The sequence below is a fragment of the Oncorhynchus gorbuscha genome, linkage group LG13, assembly GCF_021184085.1.
Source record: "Oncorhynchus gorbuscha isolate QuinsamMale2020 ecotype Even-year linkage group LG13, OgorEven_v1.0, whole genome shotgun sequence".
Lineage (NCBI taxonomy): Eukaryota > Metazoa > Chordata > Actinopteri > Salmoniformes > Salmonidae > Oncorhynchus > Oncorhynchus gorbuscha.
Window position 1 is genome coordinate 74934441 of NC_060185.1, and position 13488 is coordinate 74947928.

A 13488-nucleotide genomic window follows, 5' to 3' on the forward strand; every position below is an offset into this window, starting at 1 on the left:
GGTCATGTGTAGTATGTATGTATGCATGCATGAATATTTTGGCCCAGGGTAGGGGATTCCTCTTGTAGACATTCATACTCTGGTTCTCTTCCTGGATAAGAGCTGGGAGCAGACAGTGGGAAAATAAGATGCAGTCTCTCCCTGTGGAGAATCTGATTAAGAATCTTTAGCTATAGTGGTGCCCTTAAGGTAAACACAGTTCCTGAGATGAAAGCATGGACAGCACATTTTGGATAGGGAGGTGAAGGGGACTCGATCATAGACAGCACATTTTGGATAGGGTGATGGACTGTCAATCATAAACATGCAGTCAATAGTAGACGGCACGTTGTGCGTAGGGAGGTGGACAGTCAATTGTTACAAGGCTAAGCAACACTGATCTTACATCCACTCCAATTCTGTCCAAACCTGAAATCCCAAAGTGAGGTTGATAGTGTGTGTGCTACAGGCGATACACTGCCATCTTAGTACATCAGGTTATAAACCAAGAGTATTACACTTGACAGGAATTGATTATACCCTCCAGCAGTCCTCATCTCCGGGTTTCCCTCTTCCCTGGTGTGTGTGTGTAGTGCTCAAACCAAGCTCATTGTGTGTGTGTGTGTGCCTTGCGTCCCGTGTGTGTGTGCAGAACTCAAACGCAGCTGATGGAAAGTTTTCCCCTCACCAGCTCCAACTCCCAATAGGGTCCTACTGTAATCAGCCGGGAATGTGCCCGCTCGCTTCTGGAAACAAGGTCATCTGATCTGGGAAAAGAACTGGGAGAAATAACATGTCCCATCCAAACAACGCTCAAGGAACATTGCATTTCCATCCTTCTGAATGCGCAGATTTTTGTTTACAATGAGAAACGTCACTCTAATGGAGAAAACACACCGTACTGTTGCTTCAATGTGTCAGCTGAGGCTATACTGGCTGATGTCAATGAGTGATGGTCTCTGTTGGAATTGGGGTGTGTCATGTCAGTATTGGGGTTAGCAGTATTCTGTATTAAAAATCATCATATAAAACACTGCAACAGTGGAGGCACCTCAGAAGAGGAAGGGGAGGACCATCCTACGCAGTGAATTTGATCAAAATAGTGAAACATTACATTTTTTATTTATTTACTAGACATTAATATATTTAGTGTCGTTTTTTTATGTCACCAAATAACGGATTTAAACCCTGTTTTGCAATAAAGGTATACAGTAGCCTCAACAGCACTCTGTAGGGTAGCACCCCGGTGTAGCCAGAGGACAGCTATTTTCTGTCCTCTGTGTACATTGACTTCAACACAGAACATAGGAGGCTCATGGTTGTCACCCCCTCCCAAAGACTTACTATAGTAATTATAACGACTTCCAGAGGACGTCCTCCAACCCATCAGAGCTCTTGCAGTGTGAACTGACATGTTGTCCATCCAATCAAAAGTGACTCAGTGAGATGCTAGTTGAACGGTTGTGAACAAATATTATTTATTTAAAATTGTATGAACTGTGCGCATTCATTCCGCTAATTCTGTTTTGCGAAACGTTTCTTAAATTGAAGCAAACGGAACAAAACGGGGCTGGACCTACCTAAATTTGTCCAAAAAAAAACTATTGGTTTTGTTGAAAAATGTTAGCAACTGTTTGGACTAATGATTACACCCTAGATCTGCTAGATGCTGGCAAGAGTGTGCAAGGTGGTATTGAGTATGTCACTCACCTTCATTAATCCAATTTGTCTCTGTACCTGTGCACCTATGTTATAAACTTTCATTTGTAGTCTAGGTTTTAGCAATCTCATGTGTATAGGGCAAATTTGAGTGTCATGTAGTAGCTTAAACCTATTGATGTTAGTGAATGGAATCTGAATGACAGTCATCCAATATGCTGTAATAGAAATAAGGCCATCAACTGCCACTAACTTTTGCCTTGCAAAAGTATTCAGACCCCTTGGATTTCTCCACATTTTGTGTTACGAAGTGGGATTCAAATGGACTTGTCATTTTTATCAACAATATACACAAAATACTCTGTCAAAGTGGGCCATTTTGGGGTGGGCCATGTTTTTTCAAGATTAACAAAAAATATAACATAGTCACTGCATTCAAAGTATTCAGCCACCTTTTTTCCAGGCAAGATTAAGTAACTAAAGGAGTCAAATTTGGCTTAACAAATCACAAAGTTACATGTACAAAAATAAATGACCCTTCTGTCCCCCAAACACCTGTAAGGTCCCTCCATGTATTGAATTTCAAGTATCATAAAAGGGGCAGTGATTGGTAGATGTGTAACAATAACAAATCACATTAAATATTTCTGTAAGCATGGTCAAGTTACTTATGTTATTCAACCACTAGACACCTCAAAGATAGTTGTCCTTCTGAAGTGAGCTGCAGGGCCGGAATGAAACTGCCCAGGGATGTCACCATGTGGCAATTGGGGATTTTAAAACCGCTACAGAGTTAAATGGCTGTGAAGGGGGAGCTGAGGACGGTTCAACATTGTCGTGACTCCCCGATAATATAAATATACAGAATACAAATATTCCAAAACATGTATCTTGTATGCATCAAGGCAGTAACTGCAAAAAAACATGGCAAAGGAATACACTTTTTGGCCTACATTTTCAAGCATGGTAGTGGCTGCATCATGGTATGAGTATGCTTGACATCAGCAAATACCTTTTCAGGATAAAAACAAACAGAATGGAGTGAAGCACAGGGAAAATGGTAGAGCAAACCTGCTTCAGTCTGCTTTACACCAAACACTGGGAGAAGAATTCACCATTCAGCAGGACAATAACCTAAAACACAAAGCCAAATTTCAACTGGAAATGCTTACCAAGATAATATAATAATAATAATAACCAAGATGACCGTGGATGTTCCTGAGTGTCCAAGTTACAGTTTGACTTAATTCTGCTTGAAATACTGTGGCAAGACTTGAAAAATGCTGTTTAGCCATGACTCCTACATCTTGACAGAGCTTGACAATTTTTTTTTACAGAATAATGGGCTAGTATTGCACAATCCAGGTGTGCAAAGCTTTTATAGACTTACCCTAGAAGACTCACAGCTGTAATCGATGCAAAAGGTTTTTCTAACATGTATTGACTTAGGAAGCTGAATACTTAAGCAACGACTATTTTATTGATTACAATTTTATTTATATAAAAATATATATATTTTTCCCACATTGACAGACTATTTTGTTTGAATTGTTGATAGAAAATTACAAATCTATTTGAATCTCACTTTGTAACACAAAATGTGGTGAAATCCAAGGGGTCTGAATAGTTTTGCAAGGAAAGTATTCAGACCCCTTGACTTTCTCCACATTTTATGTTACAGCCTTATTCTAAAATAGATTCAATATTTTTTTCCCCTCGACAAGCTACAGAAGATACCCCTGTTGTGACTTTACTTTCATTATTCTGACTGTTATTTATTTAATCCACGAACTGTTTAATTTTTACCCTATTTTAAATGAATCCTCTAACAACTAATTCATTAGAAATTTGAGGCACCACGGAAGAGTTTAAAAAAAAAGAATTACCGTCTCCCAAATTAAATTCTATAAGATATATATCTATTACATCGCTAAACAGTCATTTTATTCATCATTACCTCTTATCATAAAATCATTCTGAACAGTTGTAACCTCATGCATCTGCAATAAACCCAGTCTTACTCATGATTCAGTACTACACCAATTGGTTGAATTATTTATTTCCGATTATTATTTAAATAATGACAGGATAACATACACACTTAATACACGAGACAAAGGTCCGCAGCAGACTTTTACAATATGGTGACTTTTTACGCAACGATATGTAGAGGGGAGAGCGGAAAAAAAGACATCGTTAATACATTTTAGAAATATTATCACAATCATATGGTTTGCACACGAACCACCGCCCATTTGGAATAAGAAATCATCAATGTATTTACGTGCGAGCGCCTTTTTTCGGTCGGAACCATCCCTCATTAGGAAGATTGTTGTCCTTAGAGCGGCAAGCTGGATGGCTCTGATTTGTCCAGAAGGGGTCTCCCCTTTCCCATCTTCTACTGTTGTTCACTCTGGAAGATAGCTAGCCAGCCGTGTCAACGGTTCCCGGTGATGAGCGTAGTAGGATAGTCTCACTTACATTCACTTCTCTAGATATTTGACTCGCGACAGCTAATCAGCTGTCTAAATGATTGTCTGAGAGGTGCGCTCCTCACCCATACTTCGTGTTGATTATTCAGGATTCGAACCACGATGGTCAAGAGCTGCAGCTTGCCGTCTCTCTGGTCTAAAGGAAGATGAGTTTATTTCTTCACCTCGTGTTGAAGTTCCAACCATTTAACCCTAACCCATTTCAAGGGAAGGTGTCTGAATACTTTCTGAATGCACTGTATACTGTAGTGTATCAGACACACCCCTTTGGAAATAGGCTCGTTCTGTCCCCCCACTCCAACATCATTTGATCATCATTTCATAAAGGGTCTCATGAGAATATTGATGTTTAATAAAAAAAACAGTTCTTCTCCAGCTTCTAACACACCCAGAGACCCTCAGCTTCTCTCCTACCTTACATCCTGTCTGAAGATGAGATGTGGTGTTCGGGCTTGTCATTGCTGAGCGCTTCTCAGACTATTGTTTCTCCCAAAATGCTCATGACCCAGTTCAGTCAAGCTGTCATGGCGCATAAGACTCTCCTGTCTCCTACTACTTTGTGTTCTGTGCTCCTCTCCTCCTTAGCGATGTGCAAGGGAGCGAGCGCCTCTGCGTGCCAGCGATTTAATAATTGAACATTTTCATTTGGACTGCGAGGGAGGAGATGAGGACGATATAGGGGGGAACAAGGGCATCAGGGGAAAGGAGGGAAAACGGTGAAGGAGAGAGATGGGGAGAGGGAGGGAAGCAGGATTCACACTGCATCAGTAGGGTGTGCTATACTCAGCCTTATTAGCTCCAGAGTGAAGGTGTGGAGAGAAGGAAGAGGGGGGTGGGGGGCATTGCTTTGTACTTTGTGATGAGAAACTCTCACTCAGTATAATGTCTCACTCTGTCTTTATAAGTGTGTGTGTGTGTATGAACATACTTGTGCATGTTCACTTGTCTGTTTGTTTGGCCATGCATTCATCCCCATCCGTCCCACTTCTAGATGTGAGTGGGACACAAACCTTTGGCGTGCCATATTTGCCATCGAATGGATTTCCTCCAGACTACCTTTCAGAGCTCTCTGCTGGTGGGACTCGATGAACACACTGACCTATAATTACACACAAGATTTAAAGGGGACCCAATGACAAGACAAGCAATTTAATAGCACCTGCAGCATGTACAGGGTGTGCGGCCACGGCAATCTGCTCGGTAGTTAGTGAAAGACAGAATTATAATGATGAAGCAGTTTATTCCTTGTTATAGCGTCATTTGGTAGAGACTAGATGAGTAAACCCATAACAAAGTGAAACATGTGGCCATTGAACTTATAGAGAGAGGTATTATATCTTAATTTGTTCACTCTGTTGTCACAGAGAATTTCCCTGCGCCACATAATTGACATCAATTCACTTCAGTGGTCTTTCTCTTTCGCTCGCTCAAATTCTACAGCACTTGACAAATGTCCTACTACTGTAGGTCCTATCGAAACTGATTTCCCGTTATAATGTATTTTTAATAATCAATTCCTCCTGAGACAAAAGTTCTCCCATCTCCACAGACTAGCTCTGGAGCGCTGTCAGAGTGACCATCGGGTTTCTCGGCCACCTCCCTGACAAAGACCCTTCTCCCCTGATTGCTCAGTTTGGCCGGGTGGACCGCTCTAGAAAGAGTCTTGGTGGTTCCAAACTTCTTCCATTTAAGAGTGATTGAGGCCACTGTCTTCTTGTGGACATTCAATGCTTCATAAATGTTTTAGTACCCTTCCCCAGATCTGTGCCTCGACACAATCCTGTCTTGGAGCTCTATGGACAATTCCTTAAACCTCATGGCTTTGTTTTTATTCTGACAGTCACGATCAACTGTGGAACCTTATATAGACAGGTGTGTGCCTTTCTAAATCATGTCCAATCTATTTAATTTACCACAGGGACTCAAATCAAGTTGTAGAAACATCTCAAGGATGATCAATGGAAACAGGATGCACATGAGCTCAATTTAGCAAAGGGTCTGAATACTGATGTAAATAAGCTATCTGTTTTTTAAACTTGTTTTCGCTTTGCCATTATGGGGTATTGTGTGTCATGATTTTTATTTATTTTTTAAATAAGATTGTAACGTAACAAAATGTGGAGAAAGTTGAGTCTGAATTCACTTCATTCCAGGGTTTTTCTTTATTTTCAGTATTTTCTACATTGTAGAATAATAGTGAATACATCAAAACTATCAAGTAACATATATGGACTTATGTAGTAACCAAAAAACTGTTACACAAATCAAATTATATTTGAAATTTTTAAAAGTAGTCACCCCTTTGCCTTGACGGCTTTGCACAGTTTTGGCATTCTCTCAACCAGCTTCATGAAGTAGTCACCTGGAATGCATTTCAATTAACAGGTGTGCCTTGTTAAGTTAATTTGGAATTTCTTTCCTTAATGCATTTGATCCAATCAGTTCTGACAAGATAGGGGTGGTATACAGAAAACAGCCCTGTTTGGTAAAATACCAAGTCCCTATTATGGCAAGAACAGCTGAAATAAGCAAAGAGTAACAACAGTCCATTACTTTTTAAGACATGAAAATCAGTCAGTTGGGAAATTTCAAGTCCAATCGCAAAAACCATCAAGCGCTATGATAAAACTGTCTTTCATGAGGACCGCCACTGCAAAGGAAGACCCAGAGTTGCCTCTGCTGCAGAGGATAAGTTCATTCGAGTTACCAGCCTAAGAAATTGCAGCCCAAATAAATGCTTCATAGAGTTCAATTAACAGACACATTGCAACTCAGCCTTTCAGAGGAGACTGCATTAATCAGGCCTTCATTGTTGAATTGCTGCAAAGAAACCACTACCAAAGGACACCATTAATAAGAAGAGACCAGCTTGGGCCAAGAAACATGAGCAATGGACACATTTGTCCTTTCGGTCTGATGAGTCCAAATATTATATTTTTGGTTCCAACCGCTGTGTCGTGAGACGTAGAGTAGGTGAACGGATGATCTCCATGTGTCGTAATCACCGTGAAGCATGGTGGTGAGGGTGTGGGGGTGCTTTGCTGCGAACACTGTCTGTGATTGATTTAGAATTGAAGGCACGCTTAGCCAGCATGGCTACCACAGCGTTTTTCAGCCATAAGCCAGTCCCACTAAGCCCAAACCAGATGGGATGTCATTTGTTTTTCAACAGGACAATGACCCAACACACCTCCAGGCTGTGTAAGGGCTATTTGACTAAGAAGGAGAGTGCTGCATTTGATGACCTGGCCTCCACAATCACCCAACCTCAACCCAATTGAGTTGGTTTGGGATGAGTGGGACCGCAGTGAAGTAAAAGCAGCCACCATGTGCTCAGCATATGTGGGAACTCCTTCAGGACTGTTGGAAAAGCATTCCAGGTGAAGCTGGTTGAGAGAATACCAAGTGTGTTCAAAGGGTGGCTACTTTGAAGAATCAAAAATAAAATGTATTTTGATTTGTGTAACACCTTAATTGGGTTACTATTTCATTGTTTTGATGTCTTGGCTATTATTCTACAATGTAAAAATAAAAAATACCCTGGAATGAGTAGGTGTCAACTTTTGACTGTTATGCTGTGTGTGTGTGTCTCTGTGAGTGTACATACAGTATATACATACAGTGTGTATATATACTACACACTACCGTTCAAAAGTTTGGTGTCGTTTGGACATTTTACTTGATTTTGAAAGAAAAGCATAACATTTTTGGTCCAAATTGATCATAAATAGTGTTGACATTGTTATTGTTGTAAGTGACTTGTAGCTGGAAACGGCTGATTTTTAATGGAATATCAACGTAGGCGTACAGAGGCCCATTTACTCATAAACCATCACTCGTGTTCCAATGGGACCTTGTGTTGGCTAATCCAAGTTGATAATTTTAAGAAGCTAATTGAGCTTTAGAAACCCCTTTTGCAATTTGTTAGCACAGCTGAAAACGGTTTAAAGAAGCAATAAAACAGGCCTCCTTTCGACTAATTGAGTATCTGGAGCATCAGCATTTGGTTTCGATTAAACACTCAAAATGTCCAGAAACCAAGTACTTTATTCTGAAACTCGTCAGTCTTTTCTTGTTCTGAGAAATGAAGGATATTCCATTTGAGAAATTGCCAAGAAACTGATTATCTTGTACAATGCTATGTACAGTCGTGGCCAAATAATTAGAGAATTACACAAATATATAATTTTCAAAGTTTGCTGCTTTGTCAGATGTTACAATGGAATACTGAAGTATAATTACAAGCATTTCATAAGTCAAAGGCTTTTATTGACAATTACATGAAAGAGTCAATATTTGTAGTGTTGACCCTTTTCCAAGACCTCTGCAATCCGCCCTGGCATGATGTCAATTAACTTCTGGGCCACATCCTCACTGATGGCAGCCCATTCTTGCACAATCAATGCTTGTAGTTTAAGTATTTCTGAGTTTTTGTTTGTCCGCCCGCCTCTTGAGGATTGACCACAAGTTCTCAATGGGATTAAGGTCTGGGGAGTTTCCTGGCCATGGACCCAAAATATCCATGTTTTGTTCCCTGAGCCACTTATCACTTTTGCTTTATGGAAACGTGCTCCATCATGCTGGAAAAGGAATTGTTCGTCACCAAACTGTTCCTGGATGGTTGGGAGAAGTTGCTCTCGGAGGATGTGTTGGTACCATTCTTTATTCATGGCTGTGTTCTTGGGCACAATTGTGAGTGAGCCCACTCCCTTGGCTGAGAAGCAACCCCACACATGAATGGTCTCAGGATGCTTTACTGTTGGCATGACACAAGACAGATGGTAGCGCTCACCTGGTCTTCTCCGGACAAGCTTTTTTCCGGATGCCCCAAACAATCGGAAAGGGGATTCATCAGAGAAAATGACTCTACCCCAGTCCTCAACAGTCCAATCTCTGTACCTTTTGCAGAATACCAGTCTGTCCCTGATGTTTTTCCTGGAGAGAAGTGGCTTCTTTGCTGCCCTTCTTGACACCGGGCCATCCTCCAAAAGTCTTCTCACTGTGCTTGCAGATGCACTCACACCTGCCTGCTGCCATTCCTGAGCAAGCTCTGTACTGGTGGTGCCCTGATCCCGCAGCTGAATCAACTTTAGGAGACGGTCCTGGCTTGAGCGCCGTGAAGCAGTCTTCACAACAATTGAACCACTCTCCTTGAAGTTCTTGATGATCTGATAAATGGTTGATTTAGGTGCAATCTTACTGGCAGCAATATCCTTTCATGTGAAGCCCTTTTTGTGCAAAGCAATGATGACGACACGTGTTTCCTTGCAGGTAACCATAGTTGACAGAAGAACAATGATTCCAAGCACCACACTCCTTTTGAAGCTTCCAGTCTGTTATTCGAACTCAATCAGCATGACAGAGTGATCTCCAGCCTTGTCCTCGTCAACACTCACACCTGTTAACGAGAGAATCACTGACATGATGTCAGCTGGTCCTTTTGTAGCAGGGCTGAAATGCAGTGGAAATGTTTTTTGGGGATCCAGTTCATTTCTGTGGCAAAGAGGGACTTTGCAATTAATTGCAATTCATCTGATCACTCATCATAGCATTCTGGAGTATATTCAAATTGCCATCATACAAACTGAGGCAGCAGACTGAAAATTAATATTTGTGTAATTCTCAACTTTTGGCCACGACTATACTACTCCCTTCACAGAACAGCGCAAACGGACATTAACCAGAATAGAAATAGGAGTGGGAGGCCCCGGTGCACAACTGAGCAAGCAGACAAGAACATTAGTGTCCAGAAGGCCAGCATCCCGGAGTCGCCTCTTCACTGTTGATGTTGAGACTGCAGTTTTGCGGGTACTATTTAACAAAGCTGCCAGTTGAGGACTTGTGAGGTGTCTGCTTCTCAATCTAGACACTAATGTACTCAGTTGTGCACTTAGGCCTCCCACTCTTTCTCTTCTGGTTAGAGCCAGTTTGCTCTGTTCTGTGAAGGGAGTAGTATACAGTGTTGTATGAGATCTTGAGTTTCTTGGCAATATCTCGCATGGAATAGACTCCATTTCCCAGAACAAGAATAGACTGACGAGTTTCAGAGGAATGTCTTTGTTTCTGGCCATTTTGAGCCTGTAATCGAACCCACATTCTGATACTCAACTAGTCTAATGAAGGCCGGTTTTATTGCTTTATTTTGCACAACAGTTTTCAGCTGTTTTAACAATTGTAAATGGGTTTTCTAATGATCCATTAGCCTTTTAAAATGATACACTTGGATTAGCTAACACAACGTGCCATTGGAACACAGGAGTGGTGGTTGCTGATAATGGGCCTCTGTAGATATTCCAAAAATATCTACATTTCCAGCTGCAATAGTCATTTACAACATTAACAAAGTCTACACTGTATTTCTGATCAATTTGAACTTATTTTAAAACCTCTGACTCCCCATCCCGCATGAGGGAGCGTAATCATTGACTGACACTAATTAGCATAACGCAACAGACATAAATATTCCTATTCATGAAAATCACAAGTGAAATATATTGAGACACAGCTTAGCCTTTTGTTAATCACCCTGTCATCTCAGATTTTCAAAATATTACAGCCAAAGCTAGACAAACATTTGTAAGTTTATCGATAGCCTAGCATAGCATTTTGTCCAGCTAGCAGCAGGTAACTTGGTCACGGAAATCAGAAAAGCAATCAAATTAAATTGTTTACCTTTGATGAGCTTTGGATGTTTTCACTCACGAGACTCCCAGTTAGATAGCCAATGTTCCTTTTTTCTCAAAATATTATTTTTTTGTAGGCGAAATAGCTCCGTTGGTTCTTCACGTTTGGCTGAGAAATCACCCGGAAATTGCAGTCACAAACGCCGAAAAATATTCCAAATTAGCTCCATAATATCGACAAACATGGCAAACTTTGTTTAATCAATCCTCAAGGTGTTTTTCAAATATCTATTCGATAATATATAAACAGGGACTCGTGGCTTCTTAGTAGGATAGAGAGAAACAATGGCCACATTTGTCCTTTACGCACCAAACACTCAGAGATTTCAGCTGACCACTGACGCAATGTTGACGTTCAGGCTAATTTTTCTAAATAAAAGCCTGAAACTATGTATTGTGACACTAGACAAATTAGGAAAGCCATAGAAAAAGGAAGCTGGTTGATATCTCTTTCACTGCTCAATAGGGACGCAGAGCCTTATAAATAAGAGTCCCTTCCTGTTTGGATTTTTCTCAGGCTTTCGCCTGCAACATCAGTTCTGTTATACTCACAGACAATATTTTTACAGTTTTGGAAACTTTAGAGTTTCCTATCCTAAGCTGTCAATTATATGCATATTTTAGCATCTTGTCATGACAAAATATCCCGTTTACTACAGGAACGTTATTTTTCCAAAAATGAAAATACTGCCCCCCTAGTCAAAAGGTTAATGGACACAAATGTGCTTTTCTTTCAAAAACAAGAACATTTCTAAGTGACAATATACTTTTTAACGTGTGCGTAAACTCAGCAAAAAATGAAACTTTCTATCACTGTCAACTGCTTTTTATTTTCAGCAAACTTAACATGTAAATATTTGTATGAACATAAGATTTAACAACTGAGACAAACTGAACAATTTCCACAGACATGTGACTAACAAATTGAATAATGTGTCCCTGAACAAAGGGGGATGGGTCAAAATCAAAAGTCAGTTTCTGGTGTGGCCACCAGCTGCATTAAGTACTGCTGTGCATCCCCTCCTCATGGACTGCACCAGATTTGCCAGTTCTTGCTATGAGATGTTACCCCACTCTTCCACCAAGGCACCTGCAATTTCTCGGGCATTTCTGGGGAGAAATGGCCCTAGCCCTCACTCTGATCCAACAGGTCCCACGCGTGCTCCATGGGATTGAGATCCGGGCTCTTCGCTGGCCATAGCAGAACTGACATTCCTGTCTTGCAGGAAAGCACTCACAGAACAAGCAGTATGGCTGGTGGCATTGTCATGCTGGATGGTCATGTCAGGATGAGCCTGCAGGAAGGGTACCACATGAGGGAGGAGGATTTTTTCCTTGTAATGCACAGCGTTGAAATTGCCTGCAATGACAACAAGCTCAGTCTGATGCTGTGACATACTGCTCCAGACCATGATGAACCCTCCACCTCCAAATCGATCCTGCTCCAGAGTACAGGCTTCGGTGTAACGCTCATTCCTTCGACGATAAACGCAAATCCGACCATCCCACCCAGTGAGACAAAACCACATCCGGGAAGAGCACTTTTTGCCAGTCCTGTCTGGTCCAGCGACGGTGGGTTTGTGCCCATAGGTGACATTGTTTCTGGTGATGTCTGGTGAGGACTTGCCTTACAAGAGGCCTACGAGCCCTCAGTCCAGCCTCTTTCAGCCTATTGCGGACGGTCTGAGCACTGATGGAGGGACTCTGCGTTCCTGGTGTAACTCAGGCGGCAGTTGCCATCCTGTACCTGTCCCGCAGGTGTGATGTTCAGATGTATCTATCCTGTGCATGTCTCGTTACACGTGGTCTGCCACTGCGAGGACAATCAGCTGTCTGTCCTGTCTCCCTGTAGCGCTGTGTTAGGCGTCTCACAGTACGGACATTGCAATGTATAAAGTCCAGGTTATTTCCTTGAGACATTTCGGCTGGGTGGAGAATATACACGGCCGTAACAGTTACTTCCGAAAATGATCTCTGAAGGTAATGTAATCGGCATTAGATGGTGAGGTATTCCAGATCGGGAGACCAAAAGTTCCTGTACGTTACCATAATCACGCCGCAAGAAGTCAATCATGAAACGTACACCTCCAGTTTTCTTTTCCAATGAGAGTTATCGGGGAACCCCACTGGCTGAATGGTCAGAGACTAGTTCCTGAGAGTCCCATGATTCCATAAAACAGAATGTTAGTCTGGAAGGAAATATTAGCGAGCAATCGCGGTGGAGGTTATGCATACCTCCTGAGTCTGACTAGAAGCCCACTCTTTATTCCTATTCTCCTGCGGTGGTGTTTTGGAGCAGCCCCCGGGATGAATGGAACTGCCTCGGGGTGTTCAAACAAAGGATCCAATTTAGGAAAATCACATTTCTGGTTGAAATGCTGTAGAGTGATTGCCGATCTTATAGCCACCAATTAATTTTGGCTGTTAATAATGCAAGAAACATTATGAGCAAGTAATGTATGAAATAACACGCACACAAAACCTACTGCAAAGTTGACTCTGAGCTAGAAACAGAGTGACCATGTCTGTCGATGCCATCAGTAGAGACACCGTAATGTGTCGGTACTGGTATTTCCTCCTAGATCTGTACTATCAATGGGCTGTTTTCTGTTAGATCTATTTGAATAGAGAACCATGGCTTGCCAAGAAAACTATCAGAAAACCCTCTCAATGGA

At 41.5% G+C, this 13488-nt stretch overlaps 1 protein-coding gene across 12 annotated transcripts in view; it reads left to right on the forward strand.

The window, feature by feature from the left end:
- Positions 1 to 13488, forward strand: part of LOC123993519 (rap guanine nucleotide exchange factor 2-like) — a 157443-nt gene that overhangs the window by 46103 nt on the left and 97852 nt on the right. The window lies entirely within an intron of this gene.